This window comes from Dipodomys ordii, unplaced genomic scaffold, assembly GCF_000151885.1.
Source record: "Dipodomys ordii isolate 6190 unplaced genomic scaffold, Dord_2.0 Scaffold3, whole genome shotgun sequence".
Classification (NCBI taxonomy): domain Eukaryota; kingdom Metazoa; phylum Chordata; class Mammalia; order Rodentia; family Heteromyidae; genus Dipodomys; species Dipodomys ordii.
In genome coordinates this window covers 2,135,953-2,143,649 of record NW_012267219.1, presented here as the reverse complement: position 1 = coordinate 2,143,649, position 7,697 = coordinate 2,135,953, and the positions used below count along the sequence as shown (strand labels likewise).

General features: G+C 46.0%; 1 pseudogene; it reads right to left on the bottom strand.

Annotated features, from left to right (window-relative positions):
- Positions 1–6,374: 6,374 nt before the first annotated feature.
- The window catches only part of LOC105987203, a 17,005-nt pseudogene continuing 15,682 nt past the window's right edge, over positions 6,375–7,697 (bottom strand).

Here is a 7,697-nt window from a genome sequence, read left to right as displayed (position 1 = left end):
CTAGCGCTCTACCACTTGAGCTACAGGGCCACTTCCTGCTTTTTTCTTTTTGCTTATGTGGTGCTGAGGAATCGAACCCAGGGCCTCAGGCATGTAAGGCAAGCGCTCTACCACTGAGCTACCTTCCTAGCCCCTCCAACAGCTTTTGATCTTGAACGGGTATAGTTCCTCTCTGACCTTAACCATACTATTAAACAACAATACCAATAACAATCAGTCCATTTTTCTTTTTTTGAGGCGTATGAAGAGTGGTTGAGTAGGATGCTTGGAAACTTCCCATGTTTTCCCACGGTTGTCCAGGGCAAAGGGGTCAGCCAGTCTGGCGTGGGAGCAGTGGATCCAAGCAGCAATGCTGTCCACCTTAAGGGCAGTGAGTGTAGCCAGTAGCACCATGTAAGGTCCCTTCCACCGTAGTTTCAGAGATCTCAAGTTGTGCCTTCGAACAAACACCCAGTCCCCTGGTTTAAACGAATGGGGGGTAGAAATAGAAGCAGAATCATATAATGCTCTAAGCTGGGGCCATATACTCTTATGCACCAGCTGTAAATAGTCAAGCTTACACAGAAATTCAGTATCATCCAAATCAGCAAGCAATTCAGTCTGAAGGCTAGGGATAATGGGTGGAGGGTATCCATACATTATTTCAAAAGGAGTAAAGCCAAGCTGATAGGGTGAATTTCTTACTCTGAACAGGGCAAAAGGAAGGAGTGCCAAGTCTGCGCCAGTCTCCAAGGCCAATTTAGTTAAGGTCTCTAAAAGAGTCTGATTCATTCTTTCTACCTGCCCTGAACTCTGGGGTCTATAAGCACAGTGCAATTTCCAATCCGTCCCCAGTGCCGCGGCTATTCCCTGACTTACTTTTGAGACGAAGGCCGGTCCATTGTCCGACCCGATGGTGGATGGGAAGCCATACCTGGGTAGGATTTCTTCCAGGATCTCCTTAGCCACAACGTTCACAGTCTCATGCTTTGTTGGGTAGGCTTCAACCCATCCTGAAAAGGTGTCTACAAAAACTAGCAAATATTTATATCCAAATTTTCCAGTTTTAATTTCTGTGAAGTCTACTTCCCAATACAACCTGGCCTATCTCCACGGAGGCCAGCTCCTTTTGTAACCGGTTGATTGGGGGCATTGGTGAGCTGACAGGCTTTACAATTTTTAACAATGTCCTCAATGAGTTGATTTCCTTGCCTAATTTTTACTTCTGAGTGTCGGAGCAAGTCCTGCATTCTTCGAGTTCCCATGTGAGAGGCCCAATGGATTCTCTTAAGAATCCCCTTGCCCAATCTTTGTGGCAAGATAAATTTCCCCTCACCAGTTTTCCACCAGTCTTTGTTTCCTTCTCTGTCTGGGGGTTTATAGGCCATGGGAATTTTCTTTATCCACTCCAAGTCTTCTTGGGAGTACTGAGGCTCAGGAGGCAAAGCTCGTGGCCCTGGGTCTACTAGAGTCAGTACTTCCACTCTGGGCTGGAGGGCTGCCTCCTTAGCTGCCTGCTCAGCCAAGTTATTTCCTTTGGTTATAGAATCAGTTCCCTTTTGATGGCCAGGGCAGTGCATAATGGCAATATTTGCTGGTTCCCATAAGGCCCGGATGAGACTTAAAATTTCTTGTTTGTTTTTAATAGTCTTTCCCTCAGCTGTCAGCAGCCCCCTCTCTTGGTAAATGGCTCCATGGACATGTACAGAGGCAAAAGCATACTGACTGTCTGTGTAAATGTTTAGTCTCTTCCCTTTTCCCATCTGTAGGGCTTTGCTAGTGCCACTAGTTGTGCTCTTTGTGCAGACGTTCCCTGGGGGAGTGCTTCTGCCCACACTATCTCAGTGTCCGTGGTGACTGCTATATCTTTTTCCATCTTGAATGAAACTGCTGCATCTGTGAACCAGGTAAGCTCGGCATGCGATAGTGGCGAGTCCAACAAGTCTGGCCTCTTTTCCTTGGCCCGGTCTCTTTTCACGCTCAATTTTACATTCTCTGTCCTTCCTTTCCTGTCTTTGCTCCTCTGTCTCTTATTGTAAACCTTTTCCGCCACAGCTACTAGATCCCTAATAGACGTTTCACCAAGTCTATCTACAGCCTGCAACTTTTGCTTTATGTCTGGTGCAGCTTGATTTATATAAGCAAACATAATCATCTGAGCCAACTCCTAGGTCCCTCTCAAATGAAACTGCTGCCATCTGTGACACAGCAGGGTTTCAGGGACCCCCGACCCACAAGAGCATCTGGGACGTCTCTCAGTTCCTCCAGGGTTGTCATGCAAGCTCGTCCGCTTCAACAACCCTTTACGAATCAGAGCGGCCATCCTCACAAAGAAAAATGAAAGTAAAACAGACAAACGACAGGACAAGACAAATTCCAAAAAACAAACAGTACAAACAAAATACACGCAGGCCTGACAGTTACGAAAAAAGCTTACGAAGTGGAGATCTCCCGAATTGGTCCACTGACTCCTGTCACAGCGGGGTTCCACACCCACGCCCCACAGCAGAAGGAGCAGACCCACAGTGGGCAAGTTGGGCCTCAGTTAGGAGGCTCTCTTGGTCAGTTCCAGCCCAACACTGAACTGATCCCTGCCCCACAATTCACACGGTGGGGTTTCAAGGACCCCGGCCCCACAAGAGGATCTGGGACGTCTCACATTTCCTCTAGGGTTGTCGTGCAAGCGCTTCCTCTTTGACAACCCTTTACACAATATAAATCGGAGCGGCAGTCCTCACAAAGAAAAACAAAAGTACAGACAGACAAACGACAAGACAAGACAAATTAACGAAAACAGCGCTGTTTTACCTTTGGAGTCTGAGGTCTCGGGGGTCTGTGGGGGGATCCCAGATGAGCCCCCACTAATATGTTGTGCCCAGGTTGCAGGACCCCCACCAAGAAGACCACTGAGAGTCAGACTTTACAGCTGTTTTAAGGTTTTATTTAGACGGGCTGCAGCTTGGGCCTCATCCTACACTCCAACACAGACACAGCGGAGCCTAGGAGGAGAGCCCAGAGCTAAGGATTTACAGGTGGTATAAAGGCACACAACCAGGTGGTTTAGCACCACGTGTTGCTCTGCTCTGAAACAAGCAACAAATGATCACTGCCTCAAGTACTTTAACCCTTCAATATTAATGGATGTAAGAAAAGTAATATTGTTAGAGACATTTTCTGATGATAAAATTGTCAAGGCTAGGTGTCAGAGACTTACACATGCCATCCTAGCTACTCAGGAGGTTAAGATCCAAGGATTTTTGCTTGAAGCTGGGAAGGGAGGTATGGTTCAAGTGGTAGAGCACTTAAGCAACAAATCTGTACATACAAAAAAAGTGTCAATATTCACAATATTCACAAAAGATTTTGGTTCAAAGCCAGCCTGGGCAGGACAGTCTGTGAGACATTTCAATTAACCTCTAAAAAACTGGAAGTGGGGGCTGGGAAGGTGGCTCAGTGGTAGAGCGCTTGCCTTGCATGCTCGAGGCCCTGGGTTCGATTCCTCAGCACCACATAAGCAAAAAGAAAAAAAAGCCGGAAGTGGCGCTGTGGCTCAAGTGGTAGAGCGCTAGCCTTGAGCTGAAGAGCTGAGGGACAGCGCCCAGGCCCAGAGTTCAGGCCCCACGACCGGACCCAAAAAAGAAAAAAAAACTGGAAGTGGCACTGTAGCTTAAAGTTATAGAATACTAGCCTTGAGTGAAAAAGCACAAGGACAGTGCCCAAACTGAGTTCAAGCCTTACAACCAACCAAAAACAAAAAATTATAATATAGGCACCTAATGATAGCTCCCCAAATTACATAATTTAAATAAAGATATTATAAGGAAAAATAGATATAACAATAAATAATTACAGAGATATCAACATTCCTCTCTTGATTAGTGATAAAACAATTAGAAAATTAATAAAGACATAGAAGACTAGACTGGAACTATTTTGACCTTAGAGCACTTTACCCAGCAGCAGAATACACTTACTTTTTAAGCATGCATTGAACATTCTCTAGAACTGATTATATGCTAGGCTCTAAAAGAGTCTCAATAAATTTTAAAAGATTAAAATCATAGCCAGGAGTTGGTGGCTCACACCTGTAATCCTTGCTACTTAAGAACCTAAGATCTGAGGATCAAGGTTCAAAGCCAGTCTGGGCAGAAATGTCCATGAGCCTCTTCTTTTTTTTGTTGTTTTTTTTTTTGTCGGTCGTGGGGCTTGAACTCTGGGCCTGGGCGCTGTCCCTCAGCTCTTCAGCTCAAAGCGAGCGCTCTACCACTTGAGCTACAGCACCACTTCCGGTTTTCTGGTGGTTTATTGGAGATAGGAGTCTCACGGTCTCTCCTGCCCGGGCTGGCTTTGAACCGTGATCCTCAGATCTCAGCCTCCTGAGTAGCTAGGATTACAGGCATGAGCCACCAGTGCCCGAGTCCATGAGACTCTTAATCTCTAATAAACTACTCAGAAAAAACCAGAAGTGGTGCTATGGCTTAAGTGGTAGAACACTAACCTTGAGCACAAAGAGGCTCACAGACAGCACCCAGGACCCAAAGTTCAAGCCCAAGGCCCCCCCCCACACACACACACAAAAATTAAAACATATAAAGAAACTCCAAAAACTGGATTTTTTCCAAATTGAAAATTAACACATATTTAAATAATTGAGGTTTGGTGTGTGTGTGTGTGTGTGTGTGTGTGTGTGTTGGCTCAAACTCAGGGCCTGAGCTCTGTCCTATATTAGCCTTTTCTGTTCAAGGCTGGTGTTCTACCACTTCTAGCACTTTGGTTAACTGGAGACAAGAGTCTCACAGACTTTACAGTCCTCAGATATCATTCCCTTAAGTAGCTAGGATTGCAGGGGTAAGCCACCAATGCCTGCCTTAGGACTCTACTCTTATGAATGGATTATTCCATTCATGTAACTGATGGATGGATGGATGAGTGAGTGGATGGGTGAATAGAATGGGCTATACTGAGTGGGTCTGCTGTTAAAGCTACTTTTTACTTTCTTGCCATGTGATATGACCAATGTCATGAAGGCTCATGTCACTTCCCAGATGTCACAGGGTAACATGGGGACAGTGATGTTTTGTCTCCTCACATTGCTACTGGGTAAAACAAAGTCCATCCGCTGTGTGTGTGTGTGTGTGTGTGTGTGTGTGTGTGTGTGTGTATGCACTTAAATGTGCTGGTACTCCGGCTTTTTCACTCAAGGCTTATACTCTACCATTTGAGCCATAGCTACACTTCTGGTTTCTTGGTGGTTAATTGGGGATAAGCTTTTCATAGATTTTTTTTTTTTGAGCAAGCTTTGAATCTTGATTCTCAGATCTCAGCCTCCTGAGTAGATAGGATTATAGTACCCAGCCCAGGCAGATCTTGAACTCACAATCTTCCTGACTCTGCCTCCTCAGTACTGGGGTTGCACACACACCCTTCTCTCTCTTTTTTTTTTTTTTTATTTTATTGTCAGTCATGGGGCTTGGATTCCGGGCCTGGGCACTATCCCTGAGCTCTTTCACTCAAGGCTAGTGAGCTAACATTTTGAGCCACAGCTCCTTCTGGTTTTTCGGTGGTTAATTGGGGATAAGAGTCTTAGTGAGACTTTCCCTGCCCTGACTAGCTTTGAACTAGGATCCTCAGATCTCAGCTCTCTGAGTAGCTAGGATTGTAGGCATAAGCCACTAGTGCCCTGCCCTTCTCTTCTCTTTTTTTTTTTTTTGCCAGTCCTGGGGTTTGAACTGGGGGTCTGGCTCCGTCCCATTCATAGCCTCTCTGTACTCAAAGCTAGCACTCCACTATGTGAGCCACAGTGCCACTTCTGGCTTTTTCTGTTTATGTGGTACTTAGGAATCGAACCTAGGGCTTCAAGCATGCTAGCAAGCACTCTACCACTAAGCCACATTCCCAGCCCCTTCTGTTTTCTTTACAGAGCATCTACTCAGGAAGTACTCCATAGCCCCTCCCAAGTGAGGTGGCTGACCTCCCACCTCCCACAGCCTGCATGCTGATTATTTGACACTGCCATCAGCCCTCATCTTCTGCACCCTTATTGTAGAGGGAGGGTGGTTGTTTTTCATTGCGCTAATGGCACAATGCTCTACTCACAGCAAGCACTCAGTAATGTCTGTGGGATGGATGAATGCTACAGAGTAACTTACTTCTAGAAGGAAAGAGGGTATTAATCAGCATATCTTCCCTTATAAAGACCTAGTTTATGTTGTTCCTGAACAGACAGATTAAAGGAAGGATTTGATCATCACTTTTTTGTTATTAGTAGGGTCTTTTTTTATTCAGAAAAAAAAAAGTTTTCCAACCACACACAGGAGGGGAATGGGTAGGGGGGAGGTATCTGCCCATCCAGCCCCTGCCCCCAGCCCATGTGGTTTTGGCAGCAATAAGGGAAATTGGATAATAGCCCCAAAATAAAAATGGTATATGTGTGTGTATGGGAAGGGAAGGGGGTACAAAAGCTGTGGGGAGTGGTGAGGGGAAAGGATGGACAAGGTCAGTACTGGGAACGCGGAAGGTGGGAGGCCATTTCATAACATTTCTTGTAGATCAAGCCGCCATGGACACCTTCCTTACCCATCAGCAGGACTAGCGTCTTGGCAGTCATGGTGATGGTGACTGACATTGAAGGTAGGGGCTCCGCCAGCACTCTTGGCACAAAGATCCATGGTGAATTCTCCGTCTTGTAGCAGTGAATCCCGGATCCCAGAGCATTTCTGGCCCCTACATGTCAGCCCATCCACAAAACACAAACACAAACAAAAAACAACTTGACCGGTCTTTGCCAACCAGGACACCAACGTCAGCTGGCGTGATGTTGACGAAGGTCTTTTCAGGGACGGTGGCCCAGACGAGGGAGGGCGAGTCCTCGTAGCTTACCAAGGCCTTGTCCTGACAGGTCCCGTCCGCCAGGAGGTGGCGGATTGTGGGCGTTCCCTCCGGACTGAGGCTGCTCGAGGGCTGCTGGCGCAGCTTCCAGGGCCGCGGGCTGGGCTGCTCGGGCTGGCGGGCCGGGGCAGGCCGGGAGCCGGCCGGGAGCCCTGGGCACGCGCTGCCATCCGGACCGCGGCTCTGCTGGCTGTGCAGCAGCCCTCGCACCGCCACTTCCTCTTGATTATTATTTTAGTAAGCTTCATTGGTGGAATAAATGCTATAGTTCCCCTTCTTTATGTTACCATTCACTTTGTAACTAATGAACAAAGATTGGGGTCGAGGTGGTAAGAGTGTTTGCCTAACAAGCTTGAGGCTTTGAGTTCACACCCCAATACTACACAAACAAAAAATTAATGTACAAGCAAAAAAATATATATGTGTGTGTATGTGTGTATATACATATACATGTGTTTTTGTTGTTTTCCCTATCAGGTAAGTAATTCATGCACATTGTAAGACATTAAACACACAGTCACACAAATAATAATAAACTTAATTCTCCTACTAAGAGAGAACCATTATTTATATTTTTGTGACAATAATACAGATTTCTTTTTTCTGTCTGTTGTGGGGCTTAAACTCAGGGCCTGGACACTGTGCCTGAGCGCTTTTTTACCCAAGGTTAATCTGTTGATTCATTGGCTCCAGATTTTTCTTAATGCACATATATGCTTTAAAAATGAGTTGGAGGCATATCAACAGAGCCAAGGTCAAGAATCACATGATTATTGCCACAGATGCAGAAAAGGCCTTTGATAAAATTCAACATTCATTCATGCTAAAAG